Genomic DNA, 13,631 nt, shown 5'->3' with positions numbered 1-13,631 from the left:
CACACACACACACACACACACACACACACACACACACACACACACACACACACACACACACACACACACACACACACAAACATGCAGCAGAAAGCTGAGTATTTTCAAGTCAAGGCGAAAAGAAGACAGACTCTCTGGATAAAGTCCGCCTTAATAACTGATGTAACCTTGAGGAGACGGACCGCTGGCCAGGTACAAGATACTTCAGAAAATTTAAACTCTCATTAGTTCCTGGTATGTTGGAGCTCTAGATGTCCTGGTGTTGGGATTTTGAGTTACTCTTACTTGTTTTAGTAACACACCCCTTCTGGCTCTTCTCTCAGACAACAAATCCACTCTGGGTTATCACAATACACTCACTCATTTCACCAAGTGGTGCACAGACAATCATCTCCAATCAATGCCAATAAAAAAAGGAATTGCTGCCCCCCCTCACCTCGGGACCTCACCATCATAAACACCCAAACAGTTGAGACAGTGGACACTTTCAAATATCTGGGAATAACTGGACAATAAACTCACCTTTGATCAACACACCACGGACATTCAAAAAGAAGAAAACAGCCACCCACCAACTTAAAGGACTATACGTTGCACCCCACATCCTTTTACGATCCTATAAAAGCATCATTCAACCCATCCTTCTTTACTGTTCCACATGTTTCCTTAATATGCTCTCTGTCAACAACTGGGCCAAACTCACAAACACAGCTGCTAAAACCATCGGTCTCCCCACACCCAACCTCACAGAACTAAATACACAAGTCCATCTCTCGGCTAGTGAACATCATAGTACAAGACATCACTCATCCACTGAACCAACATACCACCCACTACCCTCAGGGCGCAGGTACAGAACAGAAGTTCAGGAGGGCCTTGCTGGGGAAAAGCCTGATCCCTGCAGCCATGGCTGCCCTGAACAGCAGCCCTGCTGTTCCGTCTGTCTGCTTTTGTGCTGTCATTTAAGCTGTCTCTGTTGTTATGCATGTCATTTATTTTTTGTTGGTGTGTATGTAGTGGGGGCAGCATGGTGGCTTAGTGGTTAGCACTGTTGCCTCACAGCAAGAAGGTTCCCGGTTCGACTCCATTCTACGGGGTACTCCGACTTCCTCCCACAGTCCAAAAACATGCATGGTAGGTTAACTGATGATTCTAATTTACCCGTAGATGGTAGTGTGCATGGTTATGTGTTTGTGTCTCTCCTTTCTCTGGATTTTAGATACAAATGGAAGGTTGGAGCCCTGTGATGGACTGGTGACCTGTCCAGGGTGAACCTGCTTCTCATCTGTGATGAGCTGGGATAGGCTCCAGCAGACCCCCGTGACCCTGCAAAGGATATAGCGAGTATATAAATGGATGGAGGGATGGATGGGTGGGTGGATGGATGGATGGATGGATGTAGTGTCCGTTGTCATCTGAGACAAGAAATGTACTGTCAGTGAAGTCAAATCTCCCTACGGGACAAATAAATTGAATCAAATCGAATCAAAACTACCCAGACATTTTAGAACTAACCTGTGCTATACAGTAGGTTTTATCAATCATGCAGACAAAGAGACATCTAGTGGTTCATCCATCCATCCATCCATCCATCCATCCATCCATCCATGCATCCATCCATCCATCCATCCATCCATCCAACCCTCCTTCCATCCATCCATCCATCCATCCATCCATCCATCCAACCCTCCTTCCATCCATCCATCCATCCATCCATCCATCCATCCATCCATCCATCCATCCATCCATCCATCCTTGGACCCAGGACTTGGGGAGTTGCTAATCCGTAACTCCTAGCCGCTGGGATTTCCCCCCACCCTTCCTGTGGGGCAGCCACCAACAGGAGGGGCTGTATGAGTTGGATGTGAATGAGGGCAGTAACTGAAGGTGGGGGTCTGTAGTGGTTGATTAATTTTTTTAAGACACGGCAAAAAGATCAAGCTAACCCTCAGCTACAAGTTACACTACAGGTGCAAGTGACAGTGCAATCGGGTTTAAGAGATCATGTGACTGTCGTATATCACATAGGAGTTATAGTTTAAGCCTCATATATGGTAGGGACAGGACAGTATATGATTGGACGCTTGTGTTCTTTTCTTTGAAGCCTTTATGATGTTCTGCTGTGCTCCTTCTCTCCCTGCCTGCTTTTCCCTCTCATTGTCTTCCTTGACTGCTGCCATCTATGTCTCATCTACTAAGGTTTTTCCTGACTGTGGCACATGTTTTCATCCAACCCACGTCTGTGTTTACATACAGTCTATGGACACAAGTATTTGGCTACACCTCTTAATGGGAGGCAGGTGTTTGAACCAGAACCATTGACACAGGTGTATAAAATCAAGGCCCTAGCCACGTAGTCTCCATTTATGATCATCATTTATGTTCAAACTGTGTTAATCTAAAGGGCTCAGTGGTCGTAACCATGGTACTGTGATAGTTTTTAAGACCACAAGAAGAAAGTTTGTCACATTTAGTCCCTGGTTCTGAAGTCTGCTGGCATTAATGTAAGCATGAGTGATCAGCTGGATGCTAACCTCATACCAACTTGTGTTGGATGGTGTAAAGCACACCCCCTCGTCATAAATATTCATATTTACCCTCATTTAGGTCCATGCAAGTTGCTGCCTCTAAATTAAAGACGTAAAAACAAGGTATCTGTAGAGCATTGCTACTTCACCAGGATCAATAAACGCTGAGGGAACACAAACATGGACATACACATGTCTCGTACAGTCTTTTGTGATTTGGCTGCTTTTCCAGGGTTTAGGCTTAAATGGCAGACATGTCATACTTGATGCAGGAATTTCTGAGATCCCTGTAAGCCCCCATAAAAAAGATACAATTGTTTGATCAAAAAATAAACAAATATGAATCAAAAAATTGCCCAATCATAATGATACTGTAGCAGGGCGAGTGCTACGGGGGCCCGACCGACAGGACAGAGAGGACACGGGGTTCTCGTGCAGAAACTCTTTATTTCCGAGACACACCTCCTGGCGGCCTGCAGCCTCTCCCTCCCGGCCTGTCGGCTGCTGCGGCGAACCACAGGCGTGGCGCAGGGGTGGGTCGCTCCGCGGGTCCTGCAGCCTCTGCCTCCCGGCCTGCCGGCTGCGGGGCCACCAGCGCTTCCAGCGCCGCGAGCTGCTGCTCACCCTGGCCCCGAAGCAGGGCTGCTAGGTCCGCCAGGGCATGGGCGAGCGCTTCCAGGGCCCGCTACGTGCCTCCCTCCTCCATCCCGTCGGGCCCCACGTTGGGCGCCAGTGTACCAGGGCGAGTGCTACGGGGGCCCGACCAACAGGACAGAGTCTCGTGCAGAAACTCTTTATTTCCGAGACACATTCTCACACGTGCACAAGCACCTTCTCCCACAGCAGCCTCTTCTCCCAGCAGAGCCATGCCTTATGAAGGCAGGCAGGGTGGAGAGGTTGATGGCACACACCTGTGACCCAATCAACCTGAGTGGCTGCACCTCCACCCTGCCACAGATACCAAAAAACATTATTGATGAACTTCCTAACAGTCTTTTCTTTATTTCAATACCTAATAAACACTATAAATAATTATTTCAATAATAAACAAATTAATAAAAGAAGGATTTTCTGTGTATAATTTCACACGTCAGGCTTTAAGAGGCTATGAACCTTCTCCAGTGAAGAGCAGTCCTAATGCTCCAAGCTTTGTGGCAACAGTTTGGGGAAGATCTTTTCTTTTCCAACAGGATTGTGTCCCAGCACACAAAGCAAAGCCTACGAGGACATGGTTGGATGAGTTTGGTGTGGAAGAGCTTGACTGGCCCACACAGACCCCTGATCTCACCCTCGTCAAGAACCTTAGAGACCGACAGAGAGCCAGGCCTTCCCGTCCAACCCCAGCGGCCGACCTCATAAATGCTCTACACATGAATGGCAACTAATTCCCCACTTTTGAGAAAAGCCTTGGAAGTCGAAGCATCATGACTTGGGTTTGACTTTCTGCCTAGCAGACTGGACCCCTCGATGCCCCGGAGGGAGAAATCATTTCCTAAATTTGCCAAAATCTCCTTCAGGACAGTTCAGTCTTTTGCCAGCTGAAGCTTAGTAGATATCAGGTGATGAAGTAATGATCCCAAACAGCCGAGTAAATCCACCACAGAACGGCTTTATATGTTCTGTTTCAATCCAATATTGGAGTCAAGAGCTGAGCTCAGACCGCTGTAGCATGTGAACAAGTTTATTGAAAAGGATTGAATAGCTTGTAAAGATCTGGAGGGTTGGAATCTTGAAGGTGGCTGGTGGGACGGTAAGTGATTGTGCATGTGCAGAAATAAACCTGACAAAGACACTGAACGATCAGGTGATGACACCGTAGCGTCTGACCATGAGTGATGATTCAGTGATCCAGGTGTGTCCAACCTGCTGGATTATACGGAGCAGCGTTAGCACTCCAGGAGGGGAGAAGGCCCAGATCCTGACATCATAATCCCTTTGTGGTTCGATCCCTGCCCTTAACCTAGAAATGTTCTGGCAGGGTATCAACAGAGCTGTTTATGCCAGATGTCCCACAAATGTGTTTACGCCGATGGTCCAAAGGTCCTCCTGAACTGCAGGTCTGATCCAGAGCCGCCCAGAAAACTTGCTTTAAGTCCTAGCTGGCAAAAGAGACGGGCCTAGCTATTAACTCCTGGTTTCCTGTTTCATGGACAAAAAAGACAAGAGGACTGATGATTGTTTGTGTGTTAGGAGCTCAAGCACATGGCGTTTATTTATTATTTCGACGTAGATGAAGCTCACCTCACATTTTTGGCAAGTAACTGCAAAACACCCAAGGGAATCATATCCTTCCTCTCGCCATTGTAACTCAAATATTCTTTCTTTTATCATTGAGCATCTGATGTGAAAGCTCCTTCTCTCAACAACTCTCATCGAGCCCGCCCACAAACATAAACAAACGGTGACTATTTTCATCACATTCCTGTAAAAGTTCACGTTTTTAGTAAAATTTATTGTCAAAGGAATTTATAGATGTTTGGGACTCATTTATGTCTTTCTTGACCAACGAAATGGATAACACTGAATAACAAAACAAAACTCACACTGGCGATGTGAATGTACGATCCTGCCTTTTTAATTTAAATTTTACAGCACTTTATTAATTTGATGTCTAGTTTATTCTTTAATTCTTTTATTTTTTTTATTTTTATTTTTTTTTACAGTTTGTGTGATTGTTTGAGGGGATATATATGTATATATATGTGGAAAAAGTTTGTAAATTTGACATAAGTTTTGATATGCTTGTTGAACTTCAATAAAAATATTGTTAAAAAAAAAAAAATTTATTGTCAAAGATGACAAAATGAAAACAACAAAGAGGTCCAGGCTCTTTTCCTTGCGGCGGTGGAACAGTAAGGCCCTGAGAGATGTCGGGGTTGGGGCTGAGCTGCGTGGATAGAGGGGCTTTTGTGGCCGGCATCACACCCTCGTGGGTGGGTTCTCCCCTTCGCGCTCTGCTCTAATGGACTGTTGCTTATTAGTCAAAGACGAGTTTAAGGAATTTCATTAGTTGTGTTTGGGTGCCCGGAGCGAAACCTGCAAAACCCACAGCAGCGAAACAGCAAACGGGCACGCACACTCCAGAAGAGGTCAGAGATGATCTCCGGCCCGTCGTCTGACCTCTGACCTCCGTATGTAAACAGGCTACCGTTGTGCTCCTGATCGAAGTGATTAATCTTTTGGAGGAGACAGATTTAAGCCGGCGCAGAACCTGTTTCCCCTCAGAAACAGGCTGAATGGATCTTTCAGCCCTTTTTTTTTTTTTGCTGTGCATAGAAATACACATTAAAGCCAGTCTACTCTAATGAACCCACTCAGAGAGCTGCCACGACCCACTGTTTACTTCCACAAGCTGTATTTTGACAACTGAATGAATCTTTTAGCGCCGCTGCACGCTAAACAGAGTTCCATTGATCTGATAGGATTCTCTCTGTTTCACACACGCGCTGTAACACAGTACGTATAGCAAACACGCTCCGGATACCGTATAAACAGCACCGAGACAGTTGCTTAAAGGTCTCACTCAAATCTGCATTCAGTTTGTCACCTTTTCATCAGTAAATATTTGGGTATATGGTTTCCACGCCGGTTTTCAGAGACCAGACTGTACACGCTGAAAGGCCGACTCAAGTCATACGTGTGACCTTGACTCTCATGTACAAATGAACACACGGCGTCGTGTTGCAGAGGTGGACTTGTGTAGGCAGGTAGGGACAAAAACACTTCTGACATTGGTGCTGTGCAAGAATGCAGCTTTATGCTGCACGGTGCTTATTCAGTGAGCAGGTGAAGAAGCTGGAGTCTTGTTGTGGGACTGTCACTGCACTGGATTTATCGATCGATTTATCTCACCTGTGGCTGTAACCTCAGGGTTATGACTAACAGATGGAGTTTGTGGCTCAACGATGGATTGCTATCTGTTTTTATGGTGAACTGCCTTGGTTGCCTACTGGATGCCTCAATGTATGTCATCTTCTCAGAGGTGTCAAAAGTATTCACATTCATTACTCAGGTAGAAGTATAGATACTAGAGTTTAAAAATACTCCTGTAGAAGTTGAAGTATCAACTCAAGTTTTTTACTCAAGTAAAAGTATAAAAGTACTGGTTTCAAAACTACTTAAATTATAAAAGTAAAGTAATGTAAGGGGGAAAAAAGCCATTAAGGACAAAAGCCATTGAAAATGAATGCATCTTAGTATATTGCAAATATATTAAAGAACCTATTGTACTATTGAGCATTAACGTGTGTTTCAGAGAGCAGGAGATATGATGACTAGTTGCCTATAAGTATTGTAATGGTGCAAAAAGTCAAACTTCAGAGGCATGTTATCATTTATCCTAACCTTTATTGGAATGTACATCCAAGTTTAGTTGCAGGAATCTGAGGGAACGGATGTAAGAACAAAACTGGACAAGAACATCTGAAACAACCACAACCAAATTCACTCTATCTGGATGGAGCAATTTAACTGGATAGTTTTTTTTTAAAGGCCGAAATGAAATAGAGTAACGAGGCTGTTTTTAAAATGTAAGGAGTAAAAAGTACAGATAATTGTGTGAAAATGTAAGGAGTAAAAGTAAAAAGTCGTCTGAAAAATAATTACTCCAGTGAAGTATAGATAACCAAAATTTCTACTTAAGTAAGGTAACAAAGTATTTGTACTTCATTGCTTGACACCTCTGCATCTTCTCAGATGTTGCTACTGGTTTTGAGTCATGCCTGAGCTAGAACGACGACTGCTGGAGCTCTGATGGACTTCAGGTGGAGCTTAAAACTCCCATCCCGGAGAGCTGTGTCGCTGTGGTCAGTCAGACAGAAGCCCAGACCTGAAAACGTGACGGTGAAGGGTGGCAGTGGCAAGAGCAGCAAAAGCACTGACATATTTTCAGTATGTTTTTCTGCATTTTTATTATTTTGCTTCAGACATTCTGTGTTAGCATAAGATTTATTTGCACCTTGTTACTTTAATGGTTGAATCAAAATGTGCCAAGAGCACCTTTTTTTTTCTTCCTGTAAAGGTGGTTAATGGAACCCGAAAGCAGCAAAAATTAGTTTTTTCATGTCAGAATATCAGGTTCAATTTTACGTGAAGGGATATTTGATTACTTTTAGCCCCTTGCGGTGGTTGTGGACTGTGGCAGGGTGGAGGAGCTGCAGCCACTCAGGCTGATTAGGGCACAGGTGGGCCCAATCAGCCTCTCCACTCTGCCAGCCTTCATAAGGCAGAACTGGACAGCAGCAAAGGGGCTGATGGAGCTGCTGCTGAGGAGCTGCGTGTGCTTCGGCACTGTGTGTGGTGTTGGTGAACTGGGTAAATAAATTGGGTCTGCACGAAACTCCGTGTCTCTCCATCCTTCGGTCGGCCCCCGTAGCATCCACCCTGCTACATCTGGCGCCCAACGTGGGGCCGAAGAATGGACGAGAGAGGCACGGAGCGGGCCCTGGACGCGCTCGCCCGGGCCATGGCGGGCATGGCGGCCGCCTTCCGGGACCAGGGCGAGCGGCAGCTGGCCGCCATAGAAGCCCTGGTGGCCGCGGGGCGACCCACCCCTGCACCCCGTCTGAGGGCCGCCACAGCAACGCGGGAGGAGCTGGCGGCGCCGCAGCTGAGAGGCCGGGAGGCAGAAGCTGCGGGCCGCCAAGCGACGGCTCCCGAGGCGGCGGGACCCGCGGAGCGACCCATCCCTGCACCCCGTCTGAGGTTCGCCGCAGCAGCGCTGGTGGCGCTGCAGCCGACCGGCCGTGAGGCAGTGGCTGCAGGCCGCCAGGCGACGGCTCCCGGGACGGAGGCGGAGGCGGAGTTGGCGGGGGAGGCGGCTTCGGAGGCGCCGCCGCCAGCGACGGCGGGTCCCGCGGAGACGGGGCCGGACCTGCGGCCAAAGCAGAGTGTGGGGGAAGAGGCGGTCCTGGAGGCGGACCAGCAGCCCGCGCAGGGCTGCGTTGCGGAGGTGAAGGAGGCAGTCGTGCGCGCACCGGGTGGCCCGAGGCCACCATGGGCCCGGCCCCGAGCGCATCCTCCACGGCGGGCGGGCCGACGCCGGGGGCGACCACCCCGACCGTTCCGCGGCTCAGGCCGACGCCGGGGGCGACCACCCGACCAGGAAGCCCGGAGGGTTCCTCTCCCACTCCGAGGGGGCGGGGGGGGGAGTAGGCTCGGCCGGACGGACCCCGGCTCGAGGTTGGCGTTGGGGGTATGTGGCAGGGTGGAGGAGCTGCAGCCACTCAGGCTGATTAGGGCACAGGTGGGCCCAATCAGCCTCTCCACTCTGCCAGCCTTCATAAGGCAGAACTGGACAGCAGCAAAGGGGCTGATGGAGCTGCTGCTGAGGAGCTGCGTGTGCTTCGGCACTGTGTGTGGTGTTGGTGAACTGGGTAAATAAATTGGGTCTGCACGAAACTCCGTGTCTCTCCATCCTTCGGTCGGCCCCCGTAGCATCCACCCTGCTACATGGACACAAACCGTTCTTTTGTACCAGGCTGTAAATATGTTTTTTTCATATTTACATGGATGTCATTGATATGTTTTTGGAACAAGCCTTGTGGTGATTCAGTGAACTGCATAACTCTACTCTGCTGCTCCATCGTCACCTTTGAAAACCGGATGCTGACCCTTCGAAAGAGTTCCTGAAAAGCAATGGTTGGTGACATGTGGGTGAGATGTTAGCAGGATCATTGTGGACTTTGTCTTTATCAAATGACATAAAGCTTTCCAACGGTGGTTGAGATATTTTGTCTGCACAAAAGAAAACCCTTTCTGTTTCTAAGATACTCATATTTGCACGCTGGACTGATCTCGATTTTTAAAACAGATCAGCGTTTGAGCCTTTTCACCTTCTGAGAGACTGTGTGTGGTCTCGTGTTAACATTGGCTGCCTGTAATCTTTTTCTGCAATAAAAACCTAAAAATATCGTTCCACATCACAAGACGCCACACACCTAAGACATCCGCGGTGGAGCTCCTTCATCTTCTCTCTCTCTCTGCACTTAACAGAGAGCGACTGTTGCATTTTGCATGGCTGCTTGGACTTTTGAGGTTTCCTGCAATGATTGATGATCGTGTAATTTGTGCTCCTGTACAGCAACGGCTTCGTTCAGAAGCCCCAAATCACATGGAAGAAATGGCATTCAGGATCTGAGTCTTGTTTCTACTTTGAAGATGCCTGCCACAACTAAATATGTGAGGGCTCTTTCACTGACCCTTCTGTCACACACAGAAAGGTCTTTATTTCATGGCTACTGTACGTGCATGGTGGTTTTTTAGATATTGCCTATAAGCTCTCCAAGTGCTGAAGTGACAACTTTGACTCTAAACAGCTTTATAAATGTATTTCATCCCAAAAAAAACTAAGTTCAGCTCGACTGAAACTTGAAAAAAGCAAAACAAATCCATGTCTTTCTCTTAAGTGAATAACAAGCACCTGGCACGGCTGTGCTTCACCCAAAGGCTTACGGTACACAAGCTGTCAGCTGATGTGGAAACAGCTTCCTCCGGTCCGCATGAGGCACACAAAACATATATTTTGCAGATTATACAGATTATACCATTAGCAGGCTGCAAAGAGGGAAAGTGGAACCTGCAATTCACGCTTGTTTTCCAGCTGAGGATAACAGATGTGAAATGTGTTCACGCTAAGACGGAGCTGTTTAGACACGCTGAGACAAACATGGCAAAATGTGACACTTATCCATGACACACTCTTGTTTATAGAGCAGATCTGGACGGAGTAGGTGTATATGAGTTTCACAACACGCTGTCAGGACTGTAGGGCTGTCAGGGGACGTGAGGACAGATGTCTTGCTGAAGATATGATCTTATCAGAGAAGAAGTCTACAGATCTGTGCTGCTGAGATTTCTGTGCAAATTAATTTTTTTTGTCTTGTTAAAGTGCAATAAAAATGAAGTTGAGAAGAAGAAAACAGTCTGTGTTTTCATGTTAAATGACAGAGAAACCCAAATATCCCGCCGGGTTTAAAGGGTCACGCAAACACGCCGGGACGAGGTGAACACACTCATCTCTGTCCTCTTTCCGGAGAAGAAAGGGGGTTTTGTTGCAGCGCGATGACGAAGCCTGTTTGGCTCATTCCTCCTTTCAGCTGGAGAAGCTCTGCGTCCGTCCGGCTGAGTCTCCTCTCACTCATGTTCAGCATCACGCTCACCTCAACAAACCGCCACCGTGCAGTCAGTCTGAGTGCAGAGACACACCTTGTGTTGTGGACAGAGTTATGAGCATGTTCAAGCGTGCACGTACAAGCACACACTCATTCAGCCCGTGTGCCACAAACTGGTTCAACCATGCTGTTCATTCAAAAATTAAGAATAGAAAAACCATGCAGATTAAAGTCGAGGGATGTAACAACCACACCGAGCACGTTGCATCATTGACTGTTTACTTTTTGATGCCGATTAAATCCTGCAAGTATTCATGCATGTCAGCAGTTCATTAAGGTGTGTCAACTAAAAAAAAAACTAAGCAGGAGCTTCCCGCAGATTATGTTATGTTTTTAGCGTTTCTGACATGCGTAACAGATGTAATGGAATCAAAATGGTTTTGGCAATAACCCGAATTTGCACGGCCATGTAAACACTAATAACCCCTTTGAATAACCCGAATTTGCTCATATTCCGGTTTTTAAAAACCCGAATATGACCCCTGGGTTACTCCTTTTAAAACCCGAATATTCGGTCATGTAAACATGAATTTGTTTTCTGCGCATGCTCTGTTCGCAAGGAATCTTGGTCTTTTGAGTCCAGGAAGTTCTTATAAACACAGAGAAACGCAGGACAGGCCACACTTTTGGAGTGAGGAGGAGACTAATCATTTTATAAATGTAATATGAACATATGAACATTTTGTCATTTGTAGACGTTAGAAAGTACCGGGATAGCGAGATTTACAAGAAGGTTAGCAAAAAGTTGCGCGAAACAGCATTTGTTTTGAATTTGGATACAGGAAGAAGAAGCGGAAATTACGGTATTTGTGTCATCACGTTCTCCGCGCGTCGCTGGTTTGATCGGGATATCCCAAATGATGAATTACCATGTATACAGGGATAACCCTGTTTGCTCACGCATGTAAACGGAATATTCCGAATGTTTCAGTAACCGGAATATTAGCAATAACCCAAATTTTGACTGCATGTAAACGTAGTCAGTGACTACGTTTACATGCAGCTTCATAGGGAACTAACAGATCCACCATGTATTTTGGTCCAAGACCATTCAATGCTTTGTAGACGAGCAGTAAGATTTTAAACTCTATCCTTTGACTCACTGGAAGCCAGTGTAGTGATTTCATGACCGGTGTAATGTGGTCCAGTTTCCTGGTGTTTGTAAGGACTCTGGCGGCAGCGTTCTGGATCAGCTTATCATCAGTTTAAACAGTTTTTGTATATACAAGTGCGGTTTAGTCCACCTAGAGATTTTTGAAAGTGATATCATGACCACACTTTATACATTCATGAAGCCTGAGAACTTAAAACTTACCCTGGAGCCCCCGGTACGGGGGGCAAACGCCATATAAGAACATGGGCCTGAGACCAGGCCGAGCGTAGCGGGTTAAAGGCTTAGCAGTACCTTCTCCAGCACATGTTCTCCCTGAACTCCTTCTGTTTCACTACGATCAAACTCCTTTCTGCAGTACGCTCAAGCCAAGTCAACCTTCTCCGACAATGCAGGACAGAACATTTGCAGGCTAAATCTCTCTTTTTTTTTCCACCTCCCTCAATATCCACGGGCTCAATCAAACAGTGCATCATTATGAGAGGTAAAGAGTCAAAGGACCCATTGATTTGGGGGGGGTGGGGTAAGGTCATGAATGGACTCAGGAGAAACAGAGAGCTGAAAGGAGTTGGGGCAGCTGTGTATGTATGCACGTCTGTATGTCTGGCAGCAGACTGGTGTCCCCCAGGACCTTCTCCAAAACATCCACCCACTTCCTCTGCCCGGTGCTGAAGGTGCGAGGCCGGCGGCCGACACGCCTCTGAGGCCCTTTGTGTGCTTGTTCAGAGTCCAGGCAACAAAAGTTAAGGCCTAATAAAGTATGTTCAAGAAAGGAAATTGAATTCTTGTTCAGATTGGATTTTTCTGCCAATGTGGTAAAATGGTTAACTGTGGGAAAGAGTTGTTCTGCGAACCCTCACAGAGCTGACTGCAGGTGTAGGCGGCGTTTTATTGGTCCAAGGCAGCGATAATTGGAGAAGCTGATCAGCCAGCGCGTCAAAGGCCCAAGCAGGTGAGCACGCTCTCATACACGTGAGGATCTGTTGCCCTTTGACTTTCACGCCATGTTTCTTGTTGGCTCCAATTATTCCTTGGATTGAAAACACCACACGGTCTCATCATGAACATCTTTTAACACTTGTTTCCCCCCTCCAACCAAATGCTATGATACGTTTATGACGCAGAATCAATTATACTACAATAAAAGTGCTTTGCCAAGTCATTGTTCATCCCACAGTTTTACCCGAGTACAATCTTGTTATAATTGTTTACATGTATGGGCAAAAGAAACACGTTTAACATCCATTTTAGTTTTATTTATCTTTTGCCACCATCTTTCTTAAATGTTCCCTATTCATCAAGAACAGGGGTCGGCAACCCGCGGCTCTAGAGCCGCATGCAGCTCTTTAGCGCTGCCCTAGTGGCTCCTGGAGCTTTTTCAAAAATGTTTGACCTTTTTTTCTTTTCCTTTTTTCTCTTTTTTCTTCTTCTTTTTTCCGTTTTTTCCTCTTTTTCTTCCTTTTTAATCTCGACATTTCGACTTTTTTCTCGAAATTTTGACTATTTCCTCATCATTTCGACTTTTTTCTCAACATTTAAACTTTTTTCTCGACATTTCGACTTTTTTCTCAAGATTGTACTTCAAAATTGATCTTGACATTTCGACTTTTTTCTCAACATTTCGACTTTTTTCCTCGAAATTTTGACTTTTTTCTCATCATTTTGACTTTTTTCTCGTCATTTTGTCTTTTTTCTCGACATTTCGAAAAACTTCCCCCAGTTATAACTAATATAGAAACATGCAGCATGTGTTTATCTTCATTCTAAGGCTTTTCATTTTTTGCGGCTCCAGACATATTTGTTTTTTGTGTTTTTGGTCCA

The sequence above is a fragment of the Cololabis saira genome, chromosome 3, assembly GCF_033807715.1.
Source record: "Cololabis saira isolate AMF1-May2022 chromosome 3, fColSai1.1, whole genome shotgun sequence".
NCBI classification, from domain to species: domain Eukaryota; kingdom Metazoa; phylum Chordata; class Actinopteri; order Beloniformes; family Belonidae; genus Cololabis; species Cololabis saira.
This window is presented reverse-complemented; position numbering follows the sequence as displayed.